This window comes from Amblyraja radiata, chromosome 18 (assembly GCF_010909765.2).
Source record: "Amblyraja radiata isolate CabotCenter1 chromosome 18, sAmbRad1.1.pri, whole genome shotgun sequence".
NCBI lineage: Eukaryota > Metazoa > Chordata > Chondrichthyes > Rajiformes > Rajidae > Amblyraja > Amblyraja radiata.
Genome location: NC_045973.1, coordinates 47440441 through 47453166, shown reverse-complemented (window position 1 = coordinate 47453166; position 12726 = coordinate 47440441). Strand labels below are relative to the sequence as shown.

The following is a 12726-nucleotide window of genomic DNA, read 5'->3' as shown; positions in this document are numbered from 1 at the left end:
ACCTCCTTCTAGGTATGGAAATTGTCATAGAATTGTACAGCATAGAAATGGGCCCTTTGGCCCAACTCATCCTTGCCTACAAAATACCCCATCTAAGCTAGTCCCATTTGGTCCAAACCCCTCTAAATCATTCCAATACAATACATGTCATAGCAAAAGGATTTGAGTATAGGAGCAGGGAGGTTCTACTGCAGTTGTACAGGGTCTTGGTGAGACCACACCTGGAGTATTGCGTACAGTTTTGGTCTCCTAATCTGAGAAAAGACATTCTTGCCATAGAGGGAGCACAGAGAAGGTTCATCAGACTGATTCCTGGGATGTCAAGACTTTCATATGAAGAAAGACTGGATAGACTCGGCTTGTACTCGCTAGAATTTAGAAGATTGCGGGGGGATCTTATAGAAACGTACAAAATTCTTAAGGGGTTGGACAAGCTAGATGCAGGAAGATTGTTCCCGATGTTGGGGAAGTCCAGAACAAGGGGTCACAGTTTAAGGATAAGGGGGAAATCTTTTAGGACCGAGATGAGAAAAACTGGAATTCTCTGCCACAGAAGGTGGTTGAGGCCAGTTCATTGGCTATATTTAAGAGGGAGTTAGATGTGGCCCTTGTGGCTAAAGGGATCAGGGGGTATGGAGAGAGGGCAGGTACAGGATACTGAGTTGGATGATCAGCCATGATCATATTGAATGGCGGTGCAGGCTCGAAGGGCCGAATGGCCTACTCCTGCACCTATTTTCTATGTTTCTATGTCCAAGAGTCCTTTAATGTCCTTTTTTCTCGTGGTTGGGGGGGGGGGGGGCAGAAGAGAGGAGAGAAATATGTATTCACCTTATCTAATGCCCTCATGATGTGTTACATCTCTGTAAGATCAGCCTCCTGTACTCCAATGAATAAAGTTCATGCCTCTCCAACCTCTCCCTTTAACTCAATCCCTCAAGCCCGGGCATCATCCTTGTAAATATTCTCTGCACCTTTGCCAGCTTAAAGGCATCTTTCCTATTAGCAGGGTGACCAAAACTGTGCGCAATACTCCCAAGTGCAGCCTAACACACATGTTGTATAACTGTAGCATAACATCCCAACTTCTAGACTCAATTTTCCAAAAGCTAAAGTACCTAAAGCTTCACCAACCCTATCTACCTGCGATGCCACTTTCGGGGAACTACATATTTACACTGCAAGATCCCTCTGCTCTATAAGAGTCTGCAGGGTCCTCCTGTTCAGTGAAGATCCTGGCCTAATTTGATTTCCTAAAATACAGCACCTCATACCTTTCTGACTTAACTCCATTTGCCATTCTTCATTGCACTTGCCCAGCTGATAAAGACCCCACTGTCATTCTTGATAACCATCTACACTGTCTACAATGCCACTTATTTTGGTGTCATTTGTAAATGTACTAATCATGCTTTGTATATTCTCATCCAAATTGTTGGTATAAATCACAAACAGCGATGGGCCCAGCACCGATCTCCGAGACACACAGGCCTCCAGTCTGCAAAAGTCCTTCCACCATCACCCTCTGCTTCCTTCCATGAGGCTAATTCTGTATGTATTTACCTAGCTCTCCCTTCATCCCATTCGGTCTAACCTTCCAGAGCAGCCTGCTATGTGGATCCTTATGAAAGACGATGCTCATATAGAAGTTCACATAGATTACGCCCGTGGCCCTGTCTCCATCAGCCTTCTCAGTTAACTCATCAAAAAAACGTAATCGAGTTCATGAGACACTATCTCTCATGCTCAAAATGATGCTGACTATCCCATATCAACCTCTGTCTTTCCAAATGTACATATCTTGGGCATCTGTTAGGCTTGCTGGTCTATAGTTCCCAAGTTTTTCTTTGCAGTCCATGTTAACTACCCTCCAGTCTTCTGGCACCTCACTCGTATCTAACAATTCGTATATCTTGGCCAGTATTCTGGAATTTCTTCTCTAGCTTGCCGCAATGTCCTTGGATATATCTGATTTGGCCTAGAGATTTATCTGCCTTAGTGTGTTTTGGAACATTTAGCACCTTGACTGTAAGACGGACTGTTCCTAACTTTCAAGATATTGTCACTAGCTTTCCTGTCTGGCTCCATGGTGAAACCAGGACAAATATTCATTGAGGACCTTGGCCATCTCCTGTGGCTCTAAACATAGATGACCACTGTGGTTTCATAGGGACCCTAGTCTTTCTCTAATTACCCATTTCCCCTTAATGTCTGGATTCTTCTTAAACGTATCTGTCAGCGCTATCCTATGTCCTATTTTTGCCCTCCTGGTTTTCCTTCTTCAGTAAACTCCTCATCCCCTATACAATAAGGATATACTTGATCCCAACTGCCTCTGTCTGACTCGTCTCCTTTTTCCTGTCCAGAGCCTCACTTTCTCTCATCAGCCCAGCTTTTCCTTAATACTACCTGCCTTGCCCTTCACTCTGACAGGAACATGCATATCTTGAGCTCTCATATCTTGTGTCACGCTTGTAAAAGCATCCCACTTTATGGGCTTTCCTTTGCCTGCAAACAGCCTACCCCAATCAATAGACAATAGGTGCAGGAGTAGGCCATTCGGCCCTTCGAGCCAGCACCGCCATTCAATGTGATCATGGCTGATCATCCCCAATCAGTACCCCGTTCCTGCCTTCTCTCCATATCCCCTGACTCCGTTATTTTTAAGAGCCCTATCTAGCTCTTTAATCAACTTTAACAAGTTCTTGTCTAATACCATCAAAGTTGGACTTGCCCCAGTTTGGAATATTAACTAGTTGACCAGCCTGTCCTTATCCGTTACTATTTTAAAGCTAATAGAATTCTGGCCGCTTGTCCAAACGTTCTCACCCACTGACACTTCGTTCACCTGCCCTGCCCAATTCCTGAAGAATAGGTCAACCTCTGCCCTCTCCCTTGTATGGTCCCTGCATATTGTCTGAGGAAACCTTTCTCAACAGTTTTGACACATTCCACCCCATCTAAGCCCTTGGCACGACCGTCATCCCAGTCTATATTGGGAAAGATAACATTTCCTGCCATGACAGCACCATTAGTCGCTTCATTCTTCCGGCATATTTGTTCCTCGAATTCCTGTTGAGTAATTATGGATTTATAGAACAATCTGATCAAGGTGATAAACCCCCTTTTTTATTGCACATTTCCACCACGTTGAATTAGTTGAGTTTATTGTCACGTCTAGCGTGGTACAGTGAAAACCTTTTGCCTGCTAACCAGTCAGCGGAAAGAAGGTACATGATTACAATAGAGCCATCCACGGTGTACAGATACATGATAAAGGGCATCACATTTAGAGCAAGTCCAATTAAAGATAATCCGAGGGTCTCCAATGAAGTAGATAGCAGCTCAGGACCGCTCTCTAGTTGCTGGTAGGAAAGTTTAGTTGACTAACATCTGCGAAGAAACTGTCCCTGAATCTGGAGATGTGCGTTTTCACACTTCTGTACCTCTTGCCTGATGGGAGAGGGGAGAAGAGGGTGTGACTGGGGTGCAACTCATCCTTGATTATGTTGCCGCCCTTGCTGTGGCAGCATGAGGTGTAAATAGAGTCAGTGGAAGGGTTTGTGTAAGTTGACATAACTAGGATGGTCTTTTCACTTGGGTTTCCTGGAGTTGGCTTCCAGACTTTACCTAATTTCAGTCCTCAGTGTTCGTTCATGAGGAGCAATTGTGTTTTTAATCCCAGCTTGTGTGTAATAAAGTAGCTGTAAGTGGGGATAAAATGCTTATAATTGGGAGACATGGATCTATTGACTACCTCAGCTACGGATGACAGACAACGGTTTGCAGAGGGTCACTTGCCTAGCTATTAGCTGGTATTTTAGATTTATAGAATCTGAAAAGGAGGAGCTTAACAATGAGCTTCACGAAATTGAATTGTGTTTTCCGAAGAAGCTGCTTTCTTGATGGCATTTCATTATGGCTGTCTCAAGTATTAAAGATGTCTAAATCCACAGAAATATCATATTGTTATTATCCTCATTGCTGTGTGTTGGTCATGGTGCACAAATTGACTATATTATCCCATGTGAAAGCAATTTGTTCGTTATAAGGCTCTTCATGGCATCACAAAACGGTGAACATTTCCTTGAAAGGGCAAGCCCTTATCTTCCTTTTGCAATCTTCTGAGGCAGTCCTTCAAGATCAAGGATGAGTTCTTACAGCTCCAGTTCTGGCTAAGGAGGCCAGCCTCTTCCAGAGGAAGAAAGATTCCAATGGGAGTAAGGGGTGACCGTGGCTGACGAGGGAAGTCAGGAACAGAATAAAAATAAAAGAGAAGAAGTACAACATAGCAAAGATGAGCAGGAAGCCGGAGGATTGAGTAACGTTTAAAGAGCAACAGAGGTTAACTAAAAAGGCAATACAGGGAGAAAAGATGAGGTACGAAGGTAAGCTTGCCAAGAATATAAGGAGGATAGTGAAAGCTTCTTTAGGTATGTGAAGAGGAAAAGTTGTTAAGACAAAAGTTGGACCATTGAAGACTGAAAAAGGTGAATTTATTATGGGGAACAAGGAAATGGCAGATGAGGTGAACAGGTACTTTGGATCCGTCTTCACTAAGGAGGACACAAACTATCTTCCTGATATAGTAGTGGCCAGAGGATCTGGGGTGATGGAGGAACTGAAGGAAATCCACATTAGGCAGGAAATGGTGTTGGATAGACTGATGGGACTGAAGGCTGATAAATCCCCAGGACCTGATGGTCTGCATCCCAGGGTACTTAAGGAAGTGGCTCTAGAAATCGTGGACGCATTGATGATCATTTTCTAATGTTCTATAGATTTGGGATCAGTTCCTGTGGATTGGAGGGTAGCTAATGTTATCCCACTTTTTAAGAAAGGCGGTAGAGAGAAAACAGGGAATTATAGACCAGTTAGCCTGACATCGGTGGTGGGGAAGATACTGAAACCAATTATAAATGATAAAATAGCAGCACATATAGATAGCAGTAACAGGATCGGTCCGAGTCAGCATGGATTTATGAAGGGGGAATCATGCTTCTAATCTTTTGGAATATTTTGAGGATGTAACTAGGAAAATGGTCAAGGGAGAGCCAGTGGATGTAGTGTACCTGGACTTTCAGAAATAATACAATACAATACAATACCGTACAATACAATACAATACCGTTTATTTATCATTTGAACCTCACATGAAGTTCAAACGAAATTTGGTTTCTGCAGCCATACAAGAAAAGAACCAAGACACACACCAACACAATCCACACAAACATCCATCACAGTGAATCTCCTCCTCACTGTAATGACAGGCAAAGTCTTGTCTCTCCCCTGCTCTCCATTCCTCTCCCGAAGTCAAAGTCAAAGCCCCCGGCGGGCGCTAGCAAGTCCGCGGCCATTTAAAGCCGCGCCGGGCGATGTAAGGCCCCGCTCCAGGTCACTCTCAACCCCGCAATTCGGGCGGGAGAAGTCGTCGTTGCCGGTGCCCCGCAAAGCGGTCTCCCACCGGGGACCCACGAGCTCCCGGTGTCACCATCCACCGGAGTCGGGTAGCAGCAGCACGCCACCGCAGCTCTCCACGCTCCGAAGCTGGCCAGCTCCACGATGGTAGGTCCGCAGCTCCGCAGGCTCCGTGACTTGAGCTGTCGTTCCGGTTGGAGGCCGCTCCACGGTGCTAGGCCCCAACGGCAACGGAGACCCGACAGGGAAAAGGTCGGGTCCCCGTACAGGGAAGAGATCTAAAAGTTTCCCCCACCCACCCCCCCGCCCCCCACATATACACAGTCAAAAACCCACCACAAACTATACACTCAACAGGACAATAAAATAAAAAAAGACAGACGGACTGCAGAGGCCGCTGCGACGTCGGTCGCGCCGCCAACCCAGGAAAGCATTTGATAAGGTCCCACATAGGAGATTAGTGGGCAAAATTAGGGCACATGGTATTGGGGGTAGAGTGCTGACATGGATAGCAAATTGGGTGGCAGACAGGAAACAAAGAGTAGGCATTAACGGGTTCCTTTCAGAATGCAGGCAGTGACTAGTGGGGTACCACAAGGCTCGGTGCTGGGACCGCAGCTATTTACAATATATATTGATGATTTAGATGAAGTGATTCCATAACATTAGCAAATTTACAGATGACACAAAGCTGGGTGGCAGTGTGAATTGTAAGGAGGATGTTATGAGAATGCAGGGTGACTTGGACAGGTTGGGAGAGTGGGCAGATGCATGGCAGATGCAGTTTAATGTGGATAAATGTGAGGTTATCCACTTTGGTAGCAAAAACAGGAAGGAGATTATTATCTAAAAGGGGAAGTACAACGGGATCTGGGGGTCCTTGTTCATCAGTTGATGAAAGTAAGCATGCAGGTGCAGCAGGCAGTGAAGAAAGCAAATGGCATGTTGGTCTTCATAACAAGAGGAGTTGAGTATAGGAGTTAAGAGGACCTTCTGCAGTTGTACAGGGCTCTAGTGAGACCACACCTGGAATATTGTGTGCAGTTTTGGTCTCCGAGTTTGAGGAAGAACATTCTTGCTATTGAGGGAGTGCAGCATAGGTTCACGAGGTTAATTCCCGGAATGGCGGGACTGTCATATGCTGAGAAAATGGATGAGAGGGGATCTTATTGAAACGTATAAGATTATTAAAGGTTTGGACACGCTAGAGACAGGAAACATGTTCCCGCTGTTGGGGGAGTCCAGAACCAGGGGCCACAGTTTAAGAATAAGGGATAAGCCATTTAGAACGGAGATGAGGAAACACTTTTTCACACAGAGAGTTGTGAGTGTGGAATTCTCTGCCTCAGAGGGCGGTGGTGGCCGGTTCTCTGGATACTTTCAAGAGAGAGCCAGATAGGGCTCTTAAGGATAGTGGAGCCAGGGGATATGGGGAGAAGGCAGGAACGGGATACTGATTGGGGATGATCAGCCATGATCACATTGAATGGTGGTGCTGGTTCAAAGGGCCGAATGGCCTACTCCTGCACCTATTGTCTATTGAGTCAGTAGTGTAGCGGTATAGGGGAGGGGGAGGAATCGATTACCAAAGGTACCAGGAGCTTGGCACTGATGAGATAAGAATAACATTAAAGGGGATAAATCATTTTGAATCTCTATCTACTCCTTGTTTAAGTATAATTATTTCATATCATTTCTTTACGCACTAAAACCCAATCTGCCCAGTTTATTATTCATTCTACTTGTTAGTGGCTGTTTGAGTTGCTGCACTCCCTCCACCATCGTCTGGTTCTGTAATCTGGAGGTTGCAAAGATGATTCTAACTGCTGCTCCTCTTTGGGTGGTCATGAATCAGAGGTGCCCTGGAGTCGGTGGGGACATTGCACTTATTACAGAAGTTCTTGAGAACATCTTTGACTTATTTTTCCTCTGTCTGCCTGAAAATGTCTTCCAATGACAGAACTTGGAATAGTTTCTGTTTCGGGGAGTCTGGTGTCAGGCAGGCAAATTATGTGGACAATTGAGCATAAAAATGATTGCATGAGTAAATAAATGGTTTCAATGGAAAACCATTGTGTTTGGAAATGTATTGGTTTAGTTTAGAGATACAGTGCGGAAACAGGCCCTTCAACCCGCCGAGTTCACGCTGACCAGCGATCTCCGTACACTAATACCATTCCACACGTTAGGGACATTTTACAGTTTTTACCAAAACCAGTAAACAATTTTAACCTTTTTCTATGGTTTGTATGGAAACTTATTATCTATTTTATGAAAAGCACTTTGGTGTCAATGCGAGTTGACTTTAAACGTGCTATATAAATAAAACTTACTTACTTACTTACAGTAAATCTACAAACCTGTATGTCTTTGGAGTGTGGGAGGAAACTGGAGCTCCCGAAGGAAACCCATGCAGGTCATGGGCAGAACATACAAACTTTGTAGAGACAGCATCTGTAGTCAGGATTGAACCCAGGTCTCTCGCGCTGCAAGGCAGCAACTCTGCCACCGTGCTGCCCCTAGATTAGGAAATGATGGGGATCTAAGTGGTGGTTCTTTGATATCTCAATTATAGAAAATAGATGCAGGAGTAGGCCATTTGGCCCTTCGAGCCAGCACTGCCATTCAATGTGATCATGGCTGATCATCCACAATCAGTACCCCGTTCCTGCCTTCATTAGCCATGACCATCTTTCAATTTGGGTGGTGTGGGAGGAAGAGAAGAGGTTAGTGGTGAGGGGAGGGGAGGTTTAGATCTGGCCCAGTGGTTGAGCAGCAAATTCCGTTAGGTTGACACATGGGCAAGGTCGATTGAGCTTGGCACCAAGAGATGAGAATAAAGTTAAACAGGAGAAACCGTTCGCAGTCTCTTACGCCTCCTTGTTAATGTATAATCATGTCATTTCATTTCTTTTCGCACTAAAACCCAAACTGCCCAGTTCATTATTAATTCTACTTGTCAAGCAAGAGGGGTTCCATCATAAACATATGACCTTGATTTATCAATCCTGTTGCCCTTTTTTTCCATCCTCTAGCTTCACGATTTACAAACTTTCAATCCTTTACCGGAAGTTCTTGACATCATGCCCCAGCGACCTACAGTCCCGTGTGATGTGAATGGGGCGGGTCAGACCCAATGAGATTCAGACTGGCAGCAGCATTTGGGATCTTGCAGTAACGTGCAGCTTCAGTGACTCTTGTTCATTCTGAACTCCCGATGCTGTCTGTGTGGAGTTTGCACATTTCCCCTATGACTAAATGGGGGTTTCCCCATGTGATCCTCTTTCCTCCCATATCACAAATACCTAGAGGTTGATAGATTGATGAGAACACAAAGTGCTAGAATAATCAGGTGGACATCCGTTGGCACTGTTCATGGCTGCCTCCGCCTTCAGTCTGGTATCTTTTTTGTTTTTTGTTATGTTTAAAGTATGTTTTTGTTTTGTTTTTTGTTGTTGTTTTATGTGGGGGGACGAGGGTATGGTAAGGGGGAAACCGTCCTTCAGTCGCTTCCTGGAGAGGATGTGACTATTATTTGAGTCGCGTCCTCGCCCCCCCGCAGCCTACCTACTGGATTGGTGCGGCCTTTCCTGCCGGGACCGACCAGAGCTCCAGCAGCGGCGGCGCAGCGCTGGATACATCGCGGAGCGGGCGATGCCTCACCTGGGATCGCTGTTTGGAGCTCCGGAGTGTTGGGCCTGCTGCATCGACATCGCGGAGCTGTGGTTCGTGGAGCTCCCAATGCAGGCGGAGCTGACCAACATCGCGGAGTCCTGCGACCCTTTGTCGGGGGTCGCCAGCGTGAATATCCGCCCAGCTCGGCCTGTGGACTTCGGGAGCCGCGGACTCCGGTGGGAGGTGGCCGATTTAGAGGTCCGGGCCGCTGAGGATGTTCTCCCGTTCGACGTCAGGGTTCTATCATTCCCGGCGAGAGGGCCTGAACATCGGGCCACCCGATGTTGGGACGCTCGGGAGGCCCCAACCACGGGTGAACATCTGGGAAGATCAGCGAGGAGGTTGGCTGGACTTTGCTTCCTTCCCTCACAGCGGGGAACTTTGGTGCCGCTGTGGGGATGTTGTGTCGTAGACTTCTGTGTTTTGTGCTTTTTCTTATCTGTATGACTGCAAGGAAAATAGCATTTCATTGTCTCTAGGCAATGACAATAAATTGAATCTGATCCAATCCTATCGGGTCACGCAGCATCATGGATAGGCTACATTTCGGTTTGGGATGTTTCTTCAGACAGTTTGAGAGGCCACTGTATAGTATGTAGGCGAGTGGTGAAATATAGGGGTCGTCGATAGGAATGTGGGGAGAACAAAAATGGATTACAGTAGCTGGGTTTTGTGACAGTCAGCATGGACCCAGTGGGCCAAAGGGCCTGATTCCATGCGGTATAGCTCTATGTTCAGGTATTGATTGTAACGATGGCATCGATTGTGAGAATGCAAACAAAATATTACATTTCACTGAATCCAAAGTTAAGGTCATTGGAACACGTTTTGTCCTGAACCTTGCACTGAAGCAAGGTATTGGGCACCATGCCAGCACTCATGCTCGTGCAGTGGTTAGACTAAAATGCCAATGACTATTAGAAGTGGCTGAAGATAGATACAGAATGCTGGAGTAACTCAGCGGGACAGGCAGCATCTCTGGAGAGAAGGAATGGGTGATGCTTTGGGTCGAGACCCTTCTTCAGACTGATGTCAGGGGAGTGGGCGGGACAGAGATAGAATGTAGTCGGAGACAGTAAGACTGGTGGGAGAACTGGGAAAGGGGAGCGGATGGAGAGAGAGGGAAAGCAAGGGCTACTTGAAGTTAGAGAAGTCAATGTTCATACTGTTGCTTGGGTGTAAGTGCCCAAGCGAAATATGAGGTGCTGTTCCTCCAATTTGCGCTGGGCCTCACTCTGACAGTGGAGGAGTCCCAGGGCAGAAAGGTCGGTGTGGGAATGGGAGGGGGAGTTAAAGTGTTGAGCAACCAGGAGATCAGGTAGATTTAGGTGCCACATCTCCAACAGGGACCATACTTGTCTGGTGTATTTTGGCGTTTTACAATCATCGCTTGGAGTTGAGGATAGGTTTAGAGACCCAGAATGGAAACTGGTCCTTTGACCCTCCATGTCCACGCCTACCATCGACCACCCGTCTGTGCTAGTTCTGTGTTATATCACTAGCTCCCTGCACACGAAGGGCAATTGTACTGTGGATAATTGACTTGCAAACCCAAATATCTTCGGGATGAGGGAGGAAACTGGAGCACCCGGAGGAAATCCATGCTCCGGATTGCATGTGGGAGGATTTGCAAACTCCACGCAGATAGCATTCGAGATCAAGATCGAACCCAGGTCTTTAGTTTAGTTTAGCGACACAGCACGGAAACAGGTCCTTTGGCCCACTGGGTCCGCACCGACCAGCGATCCCCGCACATTAACACTATCTCACACACACACACACACACACACACACACACACACACACACACACACACACACACACACACACACACTAGGGACAATTTTTACATTTACCAAGCCAATATACCTACAAACCTGTACCTTTTTGGAGTCTGGGAGGAAACCGAAGATCTCTGAGAAAACCCAAACGGTCACAGGGAGAACGTACAAACTCCGTACAGACAGCACCCATAGTCGGGATCGACCCTGGGTCTCCGACATTGTAAGCGCTGTTATGCAACAGCTACGCCATTGTGGATTGTCTATTCTACTCGTGGTTTTGTGGGTTCTGAGACCGGTACTGCAGACTCCCCCTCCCCCTCCCCCATTGCTGAGGCAGGAGGCTCACAACGCACGGGGGTTTGTGAGATGGTGCACTCCTCGTGTCTGCCAGCCTCGGTGTACGTGACTTGTTGCTGAACCGTATTTTGGTTGGGATTTGAAAAGAACAGAACGTGCAGTTAGCAGTGTATGATTAGTTTAGACTGATTCTCTCAGCAGCTGAAACCCATCTGTCTATTTTAACCAATGCACTGGGGTGAAATGAAGATCAGATTTCATCTGTTTGCTTCTTGCTTTCACTTCTTCTTATTCGTGTTTACGAATCAGTGTTATTAAATTAATGATCTCTGGGTATTATTGACATGTTTTGCAGTGCCTATCAGCAAAGTTAAAGTAATGGCTGCTACGTTTTTGCCTCTCTCCACTGTACAGCCTTTGTTTGTTTTCCCATCACTGCAGTTCACCCAGCCTTATTGCCCCAGCTTTGACCTCAAATATAATCCGTGTCTTATCCGACGCCCTTTCAAACTGGCAGCACCCCAGGCATGTGGCACTTGATGGAGGAGACCAAATGTTGTAAAATGAACCAGGGACCTCTTTCTTCTTGTAGATGCTCTGAAGCGTATCAAAGAAAATCTCCTTGAACAGGGCTGATAAATCCACCTCCAGTCGGGAGCTTGCAATTTTTTAAGACTCTTTGCCTCTTTCCTGCAAAGTTTCCCACGTGGCAGCATTTTAGCAGGAGGGATTTAAGATATTAAATATTTATTCTGGGTGGAGTTAGAATTGTTGAGTTAAAAAATAAAATGAAATCCAAGAGATTTGGAGTAATGCAGCACCCTGCTCATAAGGAGTTGCTCGTGTTCGCATGGATAGATAAAGCGATAGACTGAAGAAGAGTCCCGACCCAAAATGCCTCCTGTCCATCTCCAGAGATGCTGCCTGACCTACTGAGTTGCTTCAGCACTATAGTGTCCTTTTTCTAGATAAAGCAGTTGGTGTTTATTGAAATAAGCAGGGAAAATTCCAATTTGTTTTAAGGCATTAATGTAGATGAGATCGTGAGCCAGAAATTTGCCGATTACCAGGGCCACCAAAGTTTTGGATTCCCAGATGAATACACATCCAAACTTGTTTTTTCTGGGGTGAGAAGATTGCTGAATGCTGCAGTATTTGTAGCGGGATATCTGTCTGTTGAGCATATGTAGAGATAGGACTGAATCAAGAACATAGAGCCTACAATAGTACAGCACAGGTAAAGCCCCTTTGGCCCACAATGTCTGTGCCAACCATGATGCCAAATTAAAATGACCCCATCTGCTTGAATGTGAAATTAATTTATCAACCACCATTGCTGTTCAAAATCCACTGATTCTTTGGTACTGCCTGCAAACTTGTTAATCAGCCCATCTCCAAGTCTTTTATATTGATCAACACGGGGCCATTTACTTCAAAGGAAAGAGAATGCTTTGGTGATTTTTCATGTCCTGGCTGACCGGCAACTAAAGGGCCTGTCACACTTGGGCGTTATTTGCGTGTCATTTACATGACAGGTCGGTAGTGACGGATG

At 46.0% G+C, this 12726-nt stretch overlaps 1 protein-coding gene across 1 annotated transcript in view; it reads left to right on the top strand.

Annotated features, from left to right (window-relative positions):
- nt5dc2 (5'-nucleotidase domain containing 2) overlaps positions 1-12726 on the top strand; it is a 78254-nt gene that overhangs the window by 50039 nt on the left and 15489 nt on the right. The window lies entirely within an intron of this gene.